Source organism: Giraffa tippelskirchi, chromosome 4, assembly GCF_054371585.1.
Source record: "Giraffa tippelskirchi isolate mGirTip1 chromosome 4, T2T-mGirTip1v1.2.pri, whole genome shotgun sequence".
In the NCBI taxonomy this organism is placed as follows: Eukaryota; Metazoa; Chordata; class Mammalia; order Artiodactyla; family Giraffidae; genus Giraffa; species Giraffa tippelskirchi.
The window spans coordinates 144,258,462-144,274,102 of record NC_137278.1 but is presented as its reverse complement, the minus strand read 5'-3'; the positions used below and the strand labels follow the sequence as shown (position 1 = coordinate 144,274,102).

The 15,641-nt window shown below is 42.0% G+C and overlaps 1 protein-coding gene and 1 long non-coding RNA gene across 5 annotated transcripts in view; one reads left to right on the top strand and one right to left on the bottom strand.

Moving 5' to 3' along the window:
• The window catches only part of LOC145545376 (lysozyme C, intestinal isozyme), a 37,417-nt gene extending 26,502 nt beyond the window's left edge, over nucleotides 1–10,915 (bottom strand). Inside the window, exons 1-3 of one of the 3 annotated variants that reach the window (XM_081589780.1) lie at nucleotides 10,629–10,915; nucleotides 1,819–2,013; nucleotides 313–369 (exon numbers count right to left, since the gene is read on the bottom strand). The gene's annotated coding sequence lies outside the window, so the exon portion shown is untranslated. The remainder of the gene's footprint in view (nucleotides 1–312; nucleotides 370–1,818; nucleotides 2,014–10,628) is intronic. The other 2 variants (XM_081589783.1, XM_081589781.1) reach the window with 2 other exon arrangements.
• The window catches only part of LOC145545378 (uncharacterized), an 85,332-nt gene continuing 80,305 nt past the window's right edge, over nucleotides 10,615–15,641 (top strand). For both annotated transcript variants that reach the window (XR_014082032.1, XR_014082033.1), the window contains exon 1: nucleotides 10,615–10,868. This is a non-coding gene — a long non-coding RNA (uncharacterized LOC145545378). The remainder of the gene's footprint in view (nucleotides 10,869–15,641) is intronic.

The window sequence follows — 15,641 nt, the reverse complement described above, 5'->3', positions numbered from 1 at the left end:
ATACTACCGCTCTTCAAACAAATAATGTTTTTATAGAAGCAGGAGCATGTGGTCTTTCTTCTAAGAGGCTTGATGTTTACCTCACGTGTTTATTGTTTGATATTAGGTCTACAACATTTTTCAGCTTGCTAACAGAACTAATGCTGGTGAATATTTGTCTAAAATCTTCATTATCAAACATATCTCTAGTACATTCAGTTCTTAATCAAAGAAATAACCCAGACTTAATCTTGAATGATACAAGTACACTCCACTATTCAACAAAAATATAATGAGTATCTTTAAACAAATTGATCTTAGGCAAAGTCCCACCTGTGTAGGCATGTGAACCTTCATCTGTTCAGTCAAAAGGAGCAGAATGTCAAATGGCTAAAAATGAAAATAGCCCAAATTAAGAATTTTGTTTTCATACAGTGTGGCCTTTGGTTTAAATGTTTTAGTAGAAATGTTGCATTTACACAGCTTTTAAAAAATAAATTCACAGTTTATACATCAGCCTATTTTAGCCTTTGTGAAGAACTCGTTTATGCATCTTGCTGATCCTGAAGGAATGTAAAGAAGGATTAGATGGCCTGTTGATTTTCCTTAGTTTTATTAGTTTAAATTCATGCATTATGACTAAATTCAGAGGCAGATGAGTTTGCAAGCATTGAATAAATTGCTATTAGACAGATGTGAAATTATGTGTGCTGTAAAAAAATTTTTTTTTCATTAAAAGCTTTCCAACTCATACCTTGTCTTTTCTTCGTTTAGAGCCATTTAATGTTTCTGAAGAAATGCATATGCATATATTTGGGAAATAATGATCTGACACTTATTATTTCCTACATCCTCACCTGTACTGGAACAGCTGGATATTGCTAGAGAAACCCATAAGCATGATGACATATCTCACTTAATTAAAAAAAATTTTTTTTGGCTGCACTCTACAGCCTCTGGGATCTTAGTTCCTCAACCAGGGCTTGAACCTACCCCCTGAACAGTGAAAGCATGGAGTCCTAACCATGGGTGTTTGTGTTAGTCGCTCAGTCATGTCCTCTTTGCAACCCCATGGACTATAGCCCGCCAAACTCCTATGTCCATGGAATTCTCCAAGCAAGAATACTGGAGTGGGTTGCCATTTCCTTCTCTAGGGCCTAACCATGAAACCACCAAGGAATTCCCCTCACCTTAATTTCCTAAATATAAATTTAAATGGGCCTTCAAGTCGGCCTAGTCATCTTAGCCACTTCTCTGCAATCCTTCTGTGTTGATGTCCCCACTCACCAAAATGACAGTCACTATTTTTTTTTTCTTTTCTTTTTTTGACTGTCACTATTTACTTCCCTCTTTTCGAAGTCCCAGCACATACTTCCAACCACTAGCCTTCTACACCTGCACTCACTAGATGATCTAACCTCATTTTATACAGACAGAACAGAAGCAACTCATACAAACTTTTACCCTCTTGGCCACCATAACAGAGTTCACTTCATTCCCTGGGCCCACCTTCCCCTCCTTCCCCTTTATTCCTAGGATGAAGGGCCTCTGCTCCTGCCAATGGCAGTGTCTCCACATGCAGTCCATCACCATACTGCCCTGGTAACCTGGCTTGTTACATAGAACTCTCCGTGGGCTCTACCTAACCCTCCAACTACAACATCATTCTCTGCTCCCTTGTCCAGTAACACTTCTGGGATGAGATATCTATATTCACCCACTCCACGTCCTCCCTTTGTCTTTTCATCTCTTCTTAATCTGACTGCTGTCCTCACTCAGCTGAAAACGGCTTCAACATGACCCCTCCCAGGATGCCTTGGGGCCAGTTCTAGTGATCACCTGATTTCTGTTCATCCTACTTGATCTCTCAGCAGCATTTGACAGAGTGAACCACTTGCTACTTCTGAAAACGTTTTCTTCCTCAGCTCTCCTCCTTTATATTCTGTCTCATTGATGGTTCCTACTCAGACTTTCTTGTCTGGCTGTTTCTCTGCTGACTGATTTTTAAGTGTTGGAGTGTCCCAGGGCTCAAGCCTGTAACCATTTGATACACAAGCCTGTTACCATTTGATAACCATTTACTTATTCTTTTATTTATTCTTTTTGATGAAGCATAACTTTCAAAAGAATAGTTTTTCCCACTTTTTAAAGAGATTGAAATAATCTTAATCTTTCCTCAAATTTGCAAATACAGTACAGCCTTTTATGTTTTCTGAACAGTTTGAGAATACACTGCCAACATGGTGCCCATGGCTCCGAATCCTTCAGTGTGTAATTTCTACAGAACCTCAAAACGTCATCCAAATCATGAGGTGAACACTGACAAAATTAAGACCACCTAGTCATCTGATCTATGAAATTTCATCGATCATTCCATAAACCCTTAATTAAAAGGTCTAATTCAGAATCACATGTCATATGTGGTTGTTATGTTTTCCAGTTTGCTTCAGTCTAGATCACTTCTTCATGTTTTCCATGACTTTTATGAGTTTAACTCTTTTGACAACCTCAACCACCTATGATGTAAAATGGCCTAAGGTTTTTCTGATATTCTCTAGAGTAGATTAGGTTATGCATCTTTGGCAGGGATGCCACAGATGTGATATTTTGCACTTCTCATTGTGTCCTTTCAGGTAACATGCAGTTTTGAAATGTTCTGTTATGGATGATGGTCACATTGATCATTTGATTAAGGTGATATCTACAAGTCACCTCCACTGTGAGGTATTTGGGAGAGGATGAGGTACTTTGACCTCTGAGAAATGTGAGAAGTTTTCCTCCTCATCAAAATGTCAGTTTTTACGTGTATTTACTATATCAGTATGGACCCCTGGCTTCCTACTTTATTCCAATTATAATGAGCCAAAATCCATTGCTATCATTTATTTTGATGTTCACATTGTTCCTTATTTTTCTCCTTTCAGAGGGACTCTGCAAGCTAGCTTCTGTGTCATCTTGACATGACCTCATCATTCTCTGGGCACATTTTTGTTTTCTGGCACAAGCTGTTCTAATGCTCACCTTGTTCTCTTCCTGCTTCAGCCTAGAAACAGCTATTTCTCCAAAAGCTCTTAGCCCTCACAGTGGATAATAGTATTTAAAAAACCAGTTCTGGGCACTAGAGTGGCACTGTTCCCATGCCCCATCAAAGGAAAGAGCTAGAGGATGTATGTATTTGCCTAATTTTATCTACTCAAATTGAGTTCATAGAATACCTCTAATTCCAATGCCATACCACAAGGTTAATTGTAGGTTTTCTTTTCTTTTCTTATGTTGATAACTTCCTTGTAATACTGTCAGAAAGCAGGTACCCATTTTTGTTAAAATTCTTAAAGCGTATCCTGATCAGTTTGCCTGTATGTAACCAATCTCCCAACACTGCCACCCAATGGAATAGATGGTCTCCACTCAGGCTTTGATACCCCTCAGGCGGTCACCCCTTCTTCCACATCTGGACATCTTTACTGCATTACATCTCTGACATACCATGCTGGGACACTGTTTTTACAGCAAGGAGGGCAGAAGTTTTTCTCTTGTTTATGCCCATATTCCCAATACCTAGAATGGTGCCTGTAACATGATATATGCTCAATAAAAATCAGCTGCTTGAATGAATCTCCCTGATGATTTAGCATATTCCCCCACACTGGGCATTCTGAGAGTTTTCTTACTCTCCAATCTCGCTTACTTCTAATACAGCAGCTTCTGTGGTTCCAAGGGTCAGGTCTCAAACGTATGTGACCAGTCTCCTGGAGGACAGCAGAGGGCCCCAACTTAGGTGCATCCTCAGATTTCAGGATTCTGGGACCATTTTTATATGAATCAACAGGAAATAATGTGGGTTTATTCATATCAGGATATCCAGAGGTGTACGAAGAATGAGTCAAGGTAGGGGAGAGAGGCTTGAGGAGTAAGAGCTCAGATGTAGAAATAAGATATATCTAAAAGCACCAGGACTGACCCATAACAATGGCTGACTGAAGAAACAACCCGAGATTAGCAAAAGTTGGCCTAAGAGAAAAAGCAATTCTTGTTGGAGATTTTGCTTAGTGTTTTTGATAAATGTCATATCTTACTTATACCTGTTATTTTAATACAATCAAGTTCCCAAACCAAATTTTCACCTTATTCAAAGAACAAAGTAAAAACCAATATGAAAGTTTCATCATTTTTAAAAGAAACTCAATTCTGATGTTGCTTAGTTTCACATCAGGATATTACTTGAAATGCAGAGTGATATTCCAGATTAAAACTGGGCTTTCATGTGGCACTAATTATAGTTGAGCTCTGAGCACATTTCTTCCATTTGTATTTCAGTTCAGTTCAATTCAGTTCAGTCACTTAGTCATGTCTGACTCTTTGCAACCCAATGGACTGTAGCACGTCAGGCTTCCCTTTCCATCACCAACTCCTGGAGCCTACTCAAACTCATGTCCATCGTGTCAGTGATGCCATCCAACCATCTTATCCTCTGTCACCCCTTCTCCCGCCTTCAATCTTTCCCAGCATCAGGGTCTTTTCCAATGACTTGTATTTAGGAGACTTTAAAAATATTTTTTTAGAAGTTGCTAAGGGGCTTCCCAGGTGAATCTGTCTGCCAGTGCAGGAGATGTAAGAGATGCAGGTTCAATCACTGTATTGGGAAGACCCCCTGGGGGAGAGCATGGCAACCTACTCCAGTATCCTACACAGACAATCTCATGGATAGAGGAGCCTAGCGGGCTAGAGTCTATAGCAACACACAGAGTCAGATATGACTGAAGCGACTTAGCAGGCACAAAGGGAATTACTGAAAGTTATAATCATAAGTGACTAATATCATACATAGATACAATGTTTTCAATTAAATATATGTCTATTAAACGAATTATATTTTAAATCATTTAAAATTTCTATGATGTTATAAGTTCTTAATGTTTACCCTCATATAGTTCTACAAGTGGAGAAGACAATGGCACCCCACTCCAGTACTCTTGCCTGGAAAATCCCATGGACGGAGGAGCCTGGTAGGCTACAGTCCATGGGGTCGCTGAGAGTCGGACACGACTGAGTGACTTCACTTTCACTTTTCACTTTCATGCATCGGAGAAGGAAATGGAAACCCACTCCAGTGTTCTCGCCTGGAGAATCCCAGGGATGGGGGAGCCTGGTGGGCTGCTGTCTATGGGGCCGCACAGAGTCAGACATGACTGAAGCGACTTAGCAGCAGCAGCAGCAGCAGCAGTTCTACAAGATTTTTATGTAACTCCCCATTTTTCCCTCTTCACATGCAACAGTGTTCTGCTTTTTTAGCTTAATGTTAGGAATCCTAGGCAGCAGGCACCGCAACTACTGAGCCCCTGGGCTGCAACCACTGAAGCCCACAAGCACTAGAGCCCATGCTCTCCAACAAGAGAAGCCACCGAAATGAGAAGCCTGAGCACCACAACTAGACTGTAGACCCCGCTTGCTGCAACTAGATAAAGCCCCTGCGCAGCACAAAGACCTAGCACAGCCAAGAAATAAATTTAATTAATTTAAAACAGACTCCTAGGAAGTTCCCTGGTGGCCTAACTGTCAGGTTGGTACTTTCAGTGCCATTGCCTGGATTCAATCCCTGGTCTGGGAACTGAGATCTCAGAAGCTGTGACACACGATCTAAAAAACAAAAAAAGAATTTTACATTTTCTCCCATGGTTTTATGTATCAAGCTTATATTGTTCCTGGTGTTGGTTCCTACAATGGAAGTTAAGGATTAAGTTCTATTTCCTCCTCCTGTATCTCATCACACATGGCATCTTTCCCTAAAACCCATCCTTCCAATGTAATTACATACACTTTTTAAGATCAATACTCAGTATTTGCATAGCCGTAAATACAATTACTTTCTTCTCTTATGCAAGATTTTATTTTCCCTAGAGCCAGTAACTGCATAATTGTTATACTGGCTTACCTTGATTTGTATCTATCATTAGTTCAACTCCCAAACTCTAGGTCTCTTTTTTCTTTATTGAGGTATGGTTCATGTACAATATTACTAAGTTTGAGGTGTATTACATAGTGATTCACAATTTTTATAGGTTATATTTCATTTAGTTATTATAAAATATTGGGTATAGTCCCTGTATGGTACAATATATCCTTGTAACTTATTTATTGTGGACTGTGCTGCATGGCTTGTGAGATCTTAGTTCCCAAACCAGGGATCAAACACATGCACCCTGCAGTATAAGTGATGAGTCCTAACCACTGGACGGCCAAGGAAGTCTCAGTTTATTTTATACATGCTAGTTTGTACCTCGCAATCCCTACTGCTATCTATGTCTTCCATTTAAATCTCCTCTCAGGTCTGCAGAGGCAGCTAGAATTTCACTAGTCTAACCTTGCTCTGAGTTTTTTTTTTCATTTCTGTTATCATACTTTTAATTTCCATCAACTCCTTTTCATTTTTGAATATTCTTTTCTCCTTGCATCATGTTTGCTATTTCTTATTTTGTATACAGTATTAATACACGCTATATTTACTATATTTTGGATATAGTAATAATAAGGGCTTCTCTGAGAGCTCAGCTGGTAAAGAATACACCTGCAATGCAGGAGACCCCGGTTCAATTCCTGAGTCGGGAAGATCTCCTGGAGAATGGATAGGCCACCCACTCCAGTATTCTTGGGCTTCCCTGGTGGTCCGGATAGTAAAGAATCTGTCTGCAATGTGGAAGACTTGGGTTTGATCCCTGGGTTGGGAAGATCCCCTGGAGGAGGGCATGGCAGCCCACTCCAGTAATCTTGCCTGGAGAATCCCCATGGACAGGGGAGCCTGGTGGGCTATATATAGTCCATGAGGTCACAGAGTCAGACATGACTGAGGGACTAAGCACAGCACACAGCATAGAAATGATAACACATTGGTTGTTTTTGGTTTTAGTTGACTTCTGTATGTTTCCTTGGTTGTTTACTTTGGATTATATCTTTCATACTAGAGGCATTTCTCTGTTATTTGGCAATCCTTGGTTATCTAATTAAATTTAAGATTTGGAAACTTCAAAAGTCATTGGAAGTTCTAAGGGCTTATGTGGATTTGACCATGTGTACTTCACTGAAATACAGCACCCCTGTAGCACAAATGGTTAACAATCTGCCTGCGATGCAGGAGACCAGGGTTCAATTCCTGGGTTGGGAAGTTGGTAATCCACTCCAGTTAAAACAAGCTTCTGGTCTTGTTTTTGCTGACTGTATAGAGCTGTGGAAGTGAAAAATAGATTCAAATATTCCATCACCTCTACTAGCTTTGTAGTGATGCTTCCTAAGACCCACTTGACTTCATATTCCAGAATGTCTGGCTCTAGGTGAGTGATCACACCATCGTGACTACCTGAGTCATGAAGATCTTTTTTGTACAGTTCTTCTGTGTATTCTTGCCACCTCTTCTTAATATCTTCTGCTTCTCTTAGGTCCATACCATTTCTGTCCTTTATCGAGCCCATCTTTGCATGAAATGTTCCCTTGGTATCTCTGATTTTCTTGAAAAGATCTCTAATCTTTCCCATTCTATTGTTTTCCTCTGTTTGTTTGCACTGATCATGAGGAAGGCTTTCTTATCTCTCCTTGCTATTCTTTGGAACTCTGCATTCAAATGGGTATATCTTTCCTTTTCTCCTTTGCCGTTTGCTTCTCTTCTTTTCACAGCTGTTTGTAAGTCTTCCTCAGACAACCATTTTGCCTTTTTGCATTTCTTTTTCTTGGGAATGGTCTTGATCCCTGCCTCCTGTACAATGTCACGAACCTCCATCCATAATTCATCAGGCACTCTGTCTATCAGATCTAATCCCTTGAATCCTTTTGTCACTTCCACTGTATAATTGTAAGGGATTTGATTTAGGTCATACCTGAATGGTCTAGTGGTTTTCCCTACTTCCTTCAATTTAAATCTGAATTTTGTGATAAGGAGTTCATGATCTGAGCCACAGTCAGCCCCTGGTCTTGTTTTTGCTGACTATATAGAGCTTCTCCATCTTTGGCTGCAAAGAATATAATCAATCTGATTTTGGTATTGACCATCTGGTGATGTCCACATGTAGAGTCTTCTCTTGTGTTGTTTGAAGAGGGTGTTTGCTATGACCAGTGGGTTCTCTTGGCAGAACATTAGCTTTTGCCCTGCTTCACTCTGTACTCCAAGGCCAAATTTGCCTATTACTCCAGGTGTTTCTTGACTTCCTACTTTTGCATTCCAGTCCCTTATAATGAAAAGGACATCTTTTTTGGGTGTTAGTTCTAGAAGGTCTTGTAGGTCTTAACAGAACCATTCAACTACAGTTTCTTCAGCGTTGCTGGTTGGGGCATAGACTTGGATTACTGAGATATTGAATGGTTTAGCTTGGAAACGAACAGAGATCACTCTGTTGTTTTTGAGATTTCATCCAAGTACTGCATTTCAGACTCTTTTGTTGACTATGATGGCTACTCCATTTCTTCTAAGGGATTCTTGCCCACAGTAGTAGATATAATGGTCATCTGAGTTAAATTCACCCACTGCAGTCCATTTTAGTTCGCTGATTCCTAAAATGTCGATGTTCACTTTTGCCATCACCTGTTTGACCACTTCCAATTTGCCTTGATTCATGGACCTAACATTCCAGGTTCCTATGCAATATTGCTCTTTACAGCATTGGACTTTGCTTCTATCACCAGTCACATCCACAACTGCGTGTTGTTTTTGCTTTGGCTCCGTCTCTTCATTCTTTCTGGAGTTATTTCTCCACTGATCTCCAGTAGCATATTGGGCACCTACCAACCTGGGGAGTTCACCTTTCAGTGTCCTTTCTTTTTGCCTTTTCATACTGTTCATGGGGTTCTCAAGGCAAGAATACTGAAGTCGTTTCAGTTGGTACCACTGACTCAATGGACATGAGTTTGAGTAAACTCCAGGAGTTGGTGATGGACAGGGAGGCTTGGCATGCTGCAGTCCATGGGGTCACAAAGAGTTGGACACAACTGAATGACTGAATTGAACTGAACTGAGCTTCACTGAAGGATGACCTGGTTGGTTGAACCAGTTTTACTGAGGCTCCTTAGATATCTCCTCGTAGAATGATCACCTCCCCCAGGGCAGCCTCTCCCTATTCTCCACTAGAAAAAAAAAAAAAAGCCTCCTTGCCAGTATTTTAAGAGTTAAGTGCCAGATGAAGTCTTGGTACCAGGGATGTGTTTAGCTAAACTGCTTATTTTCTGTAGGGTATTTCTCAGGTCATGAAGCAACAGTTAAAACTGGACAGGCAACAATTGACTGTTTCAAAATTCGGAAAGGGTACGGTTAAGGCTGTATATTGTCACTCTGCTTATTTAATTTATAGGCAGAATATATCATGTGAGGTGCCGGTTTGGATGAAGCTCAAGCTGGAATCAAGATTACCAAGAGAAATATCAATAACCTCAGATATACAGATGCTACCATCCTCAAGGCAGAAAGTGAAGAGGTACTAAAGAGCTTCTTGATGAATGTGAAAGAAGAGAGTGAAAAAGCTGGCTTAAAACTCAACATTCCAAAAACTAAGATCATGGCATCCAGTCCCATCACTTCATGGCAAATATACAGGGAAAAAATGGGAAAAGTAACAGATTATATTTTCTTGGGCTCCAAAAGCATTGTGGATGGTGACTGCAGCCATGAATTAAAAGATGCTTGCTCCTTGGAAGAAAAGCTAGGACAAAGATAGACAGCATATTAAAAAGCAGAGACATCACTTTGCTGACAAAGGTATGTCTAGTCAAAGCTATGGTTTTTCCAGTAGTCCTGTACAGATGTGAGAGTTGGACCATAAAGAAGTCTCAGCGTGGGAGAATTAATGCTTTTGAACTGTGGTGCTCAAGAAGACTCTTGAGAGTCCCTTGGACAGCAAGGAGATCAAACCAGTCAATACTAAAGGAAATCAACCCCGAACACTCATTGGAAAGACTGATGCTGAAGCTGAAGCCCAATACTTTGGCCACCTGATGCAAAGAACTGACTCATTGGAAGAGACACTGATGTTGGGAAAGATTGAGGCCAGGAGGAAAAGAGGGCCACAGAGGATGAGATGGGTAGATGGCATCATGTACTCAATGAATAGAAGTTTGAGCAAACTCCCAGAGATAGTGAAGGACAGGGAAGCCTGGCGTGTTCCAGTCCATGCGGTGGCAGAGTCAGACACGACTGAGAGACTGATCAACAAGCAACAAAACTTGCAAAGTAGTTGGTACCACAGAAGGGCAAAGGAAGGGAGGTTTGCTGTCACGTTAGGGACCTCAGAATCTAAACTGAGCAGAAAAAGGAAGGAAAGAGATGAAAAAGGCAGTTAATAAATTATGGATGCAATCATGGAAGTCTGAGATGGCTGGGTGAACGCAACGAAAAGCGATGAGTAGACGAGATTTCATGAACATAATTTCAGAACTGTAATGCTTTGGTGATGGCAACGTATCACTTCCAACAGCCAATTTCTCTGTCACTGCGAAGCCAGGTGGTCTGGGCCGGAGACATGCTGACTGGAAATTCCCGGCTTCCTCAGACCCTGGCAAACGAGACTGCTCCAGCGACGCCCCACCGCAACGTCCCTGCGCGTGGTGAGTATAAGAGAGCTCGTCGCGCCTGCGCATAACGTCGCCGCGGCCACCCGCTCCAGATCCAACCTCACCTAAGGCGGAGGTGAACGGGCTTCCCGGACGCTGTCAGCGGTGAGGGGTTGGCGTTTCCTCAGCGACCGGAACCCCTCTGACTCCTCCTCCTTCGGCCAGAAACACTCCTTCTGGGCCCACGCAGGAGAAGTGGGGACTCTGAGGGAGCTGCGAGCCCACCGGCCCCGGTCTTTTTCCCTGGCGGCGGCGGCTTCAAGAGAATGGCCGAATTTGGGCCTGACTGCGGCGGGAGAGTGAAGGTCAGTGCGTGGCCCGTGCCTCCCCTCACGGAGTATTTGCCTCGTCCGGGCTCTTTCTAGCGCGGCTTGGGGAGGGTCAGCTTGTTTCCTCTCGCGCCCCCTCGCGCCTGCTTGCCTCAGGCTGAATCCGGGTTTCTAGGAGGACAGCGAGTTAAAGCCCCAAAGGGAAAATCGTGGTTTCATTGGGCCCCATCTTCAGGTGTCACCTCCTCCCTTCCATCCCAGGCAGAATAACAGACATAAGAGTTCCAAAGAATAGCAAGGAGAGATAAGAAAGCCTTCCTCAAGGATCAATGCAAAGAATAGAGGAAAACAATAGACTGGGAAAGACTAGAGATCTCTTTAAGAAAATTACAGATACCAAGGGAATATTTCATGCACAGTGGGCACAATTAAGGACAGAAATGGTATGAACCTAACAGAAGCAGAAGATATTAAGACGAGGTGGCAAGAATACACAGAAGAACTGTACAAAAAAATCTTCATGACCCAGATAATCACGATGGTGTGATCACTCACCTAGAGCCAGACATCCTGGAATGTGAAGTCAAGTGGGCCTTAGGAAGGAGCACTGCCTACAAAGCGCCTGGAAGTGATGGAATTCCAGTTGAGCTATTTCAAATCCTAAAAGATGATGCCGTGAAAGTGCTGTACTCAATATGCCAGCAAATTTGGAAAACTCAGCAGTGGCCACAGGACTGGAAAAGGTCAGTTTTCATTCCAATCCCAAAGAAAGGCAATGCCAAAAAATGTTCAAACTACCACACAATTGCACTCATCTCACACGCTAGCAAAGTGATGCTCAAAATTCTCCAAGCCAGACTTCAACAGTATGTGAACCGTGAACTTCCAGATGTTCAAGATGGATTTAGAAAAGTCAGAGGAACCAGAGATCAAATTGCCAACATTTGCTGGATCATCAAAAAAGCAAAAGAGTTCCAGAAAAACATCTATTTCTGCTTTATTGACTATGCTATAGACTTTGTGTGGATCCCAACAAACTCTGGAAAATTCTTAAACAGATGGGAATACCGGACCACCTGACCTGCCTCCTGAGAAGTCTGTATGCATGTCAGGAAGCAATAGGTAGAACTGGACATGAAACAGCAGACTGGTTCCAAATCAGGAAAGGAGTACGTCTAGGCTGTATATTGTCACCCTCCGTATTTAACTTTTATGCAGAGTACATCATGTGAAATGCTGGGCTGGATGAAGCACAAGCGGAATCAAGATTGCCAGGAGAAATATCTATAACCTCAGATATGCTGATGACACCACCCTTATGGCAGAAAGCGAAGAAGAACTAAAGAACCTCTTGATGAAAGTGAAAGAGGAGAGTCAAAAAGTTGGCTTAAAACTCAACATTCAGAAAACTAAGATCATGGCATCTGGTCCCATCGCTTCATGGAAAATAGATGGGGAAACAGTGACAGACTTTATATTTTTGGGCTCCACAGTCACTGCGGATGGTGACTGCAGCCATGAAGTTAAAAGACCCTTGCTCCTTGGAAGAAAAGCTATGACCAACTAGACAGCATATTAAAAAGCAGAGACATTACCTTGCCGACAAAGGTCCATCTAGTCAAAGGTATGCTTTTTCCAATAGTCATGTATGGATGTGAGAGCTGGACCATAAAGAACGTTAAGCACTGAAGAATCAATGCTTTGAACTGTGGTGTTGGAGAAGACTCTTGAGAGTCCCTTGGACTTCAAGGAGATCCACCAGTCCATCTTAAAGGAAGTCAGTCCTGAATATTCATTGGAAGGACTGATGCTGAAGCTGAAACTCCAATACTTTGGCCACCTGATGCGAAGAACTGACTGATTGGAAAAGACCTTGATGCTGGGAAAGTTTGAAGGTGGGAGGAGAAGGGGGGACAGAGGATAAGATGGTTGGATGACATCACTGATTCAATGAACATGAATTTGAGTAAACTCCGGGAGTTGGTGATGGACAGGGAGGCCTGGCATGCTGCAGTCCATGGGGTCACAAAGAATTGGACATGACTGAGCAACTAAACTGAACTGAACTGAATCCTTGGTGCCTAGGGAAGAGATGGACGTCAGCCAAGGAAGAATCCACTTGGAGGGCGGGCAGATCCTGACTTGGTGCTCATCCGCTAGCAACCAGTTCAACTGTAATTAGGGGTGGGGGCATCCACCTCTTGTGGGATAACAACAGCAGATTCCGTGCTAAGGAAGCACGTGGGTGAATGCTTTACCGATTCTCTGATTCAGCCCTTACTGCAGCCTTATAAAGACAGTGTTACCCCCAGTATTTACAAGCATAGTAATGCAAGAGCTAGTGGATAGAAAAGTTCTGAAGACTTCCCCAAGTTCATAGTATTCATAAAGCCTCAAGGCTATGGCCAGGATGCTAATTAATCAAGGCAAAGAAGATAACACCTGCTGGCACATTGGCAACATCAGTACACGTTAGTTTCTTCAGTTCAGTCGCTCAGTCATATCTGACTTTTTGCAAACCCAAGGACTGCAGCACGCCAGGCCTCCCTGTCCATCACCAACTCCCGGAGTTTACTCAAAGTCGTGTCCATTGAGTCGATGATGCCATCCAACCATCTCATCCTCTATCATCCCCTTCTCCTCCCATCTTCAATCTTTCCCAGCTTCAGGGTCTTTTCCAATCAGTCAGTTCTTCGTATCAGGTGGCCAGTGAATATTCAGGACTGATTTCCTTTAGGATGGACTGGTTGGATCTCCTTGCAGTCCAAGGGACTCTCAAGAGTCTTCTCCAACACCACAGTTCAAAAGCATCAATTCTTCAGCACTCAGCTTTCTTTATAGTCCAACTCTCACATCTGTACATGACTACTAGAAAAACCATAGCCTTGACTAGACGGACCTTTATTGGCAAACTAATGTCTCTGCTTTTTTATATGCTGTCTAAGTTGGTCATAACTTTTCTTCCAAGGAGCAAGTGTCTTTTAATTTCATGGCTGCAGTCACCGTCTGCGCTGATTTTGAAGCCCCCCAAAATAAAATCTGTCACTATTTCCACTGTTTCCGCATTTGTTTGCCATGAAGTGAAAGGATCAGATGCCATGATCTTAGTTTTTTGAATGTTGAGTTTTAAGCCAACTTTTTCACTCTCCTCTTTCAGTTTCATCAAGAGGCTCTTTAGTTCTTCTTTGCTTTCTGCCATAAGGGTGGTGTCATCTGCATATCTGAGATTATTGATATGTCTCCTGGCAATCTTGAATCCAGCTTGTGCTTCATCCAGCCCAGTGTTTCTCATGATGTACTCTGCATTAATGTTAAGTAAGCAGGGTGACAATGTACAGCCTTAACGTTTTCCTTTCCGTATTTGGAACCAGTCTGTTGTTCCACGTCCAGTTCTAACTGTTGCTTCTTGACCTGCAAACAGATTTCTCAGGAGGCAGGTCAGGTGATCTGGTATTCTCATCTCTTAAGAATTTTCCACAGTTTGTTGGGATCCACACAGTCAAAGGCTTTCGCTAGTCGATAAAGCAGAAGTAGCTGTTTTTCTGGAACTCTCTCGCTTTTTTGATGATCCAACGGATGTTGGCAATTTGATCTCTGGTTCCTCTGACTTTTCTAAATCCATCTTGAACATGTGGAAGTTCACGGTTCATGTACTGTTGAAGCCTGGCTTGGAGAATTTTGGGCATTATTTGCTAGCGTATGAGATGAGTGCAATTGTGCAGTAGTTTGAATAGTCTTTGGCATTGCCTTTCTTTGGGATTGGAATGAAACCTGATGTTTTCTAGTCCTGTGACCATTGCTGAGTTTTCCAGATTTGCTAGAATATTGAGTGCAGCACTTTCACAGCATCATCTTTTAGGATTTGAAATAGCTCAACTGGAATTCCATCACTTCCACTAGGTTTGTTAGTAGTGATGCTTCCTAAGACCCGCTTGACTTTGCATTCCAGGATGTCTGGCTCTAGGTGAGTGATCACTCCATTGTGATTATCTGGGTCATGAAGATCTTTTTTATATAGTTCTTCTGTGTATTCTTGCCACCTCGTCTTAATATCTTCTGCTTCTCTTAGGTCCATACCATTTCTGTTCTTTATTGTGCCCACCTTAGCATGAAATGTTCCCTTGGAATCTCTAATTTTCTTAAAGAGATCTCTAGTTCTCCCCAGTGTACTGTTTTCCTTTATTTGTTTGCACTGATCATGAGGAAGGCTTTCTTATCTCTCCTTGCTATTCTTTGAAACTCTGCATTCAAACGGGTATATCTTTCCTTTTCTCCTTTGCCTTTCGCTTCTCTTCTTTTCACGGCTGTTTGTAAGTCTTCCTCAGACAACCATTTTTCCTTTTTGCATTTTGTTTTCTTGGGAATGATCTTGATCCCTGCCTCCTGTACAATGTCACGAACCTCCATCCATAATTCATCAGGCACTCTGTCTATCAGATCTAATCCCTTGAATCCTTTTGTCACTTCCACTGTATAATTGTAAGGGATTTGATTTAGGTCATACCTGAATGGTCTAGTGGTTTTCCCTACTTTCTTCAATTTAAGTCTGAATTTTGTGATAAGGAGTTCATGATCTGAGCCACAGTCAGCTCCTCGTCTTTTTTTTGCTGACTATATAGAGCTTCTCCATCTTTGGCTGCAAAGAATACAATCAATCTGATTTTGGTATTGACCATCTGGTGATGTCCACATGTAGAGTCTTCTCTTGTGTTGTTGGAAAAGGATGTTTGCTATGACCAGTACATTCTCTTGGCAAAACTCTATTAGCCTTTGCCCTGCTTCATTCTGTACTCCAAGGCCAAATTTGCC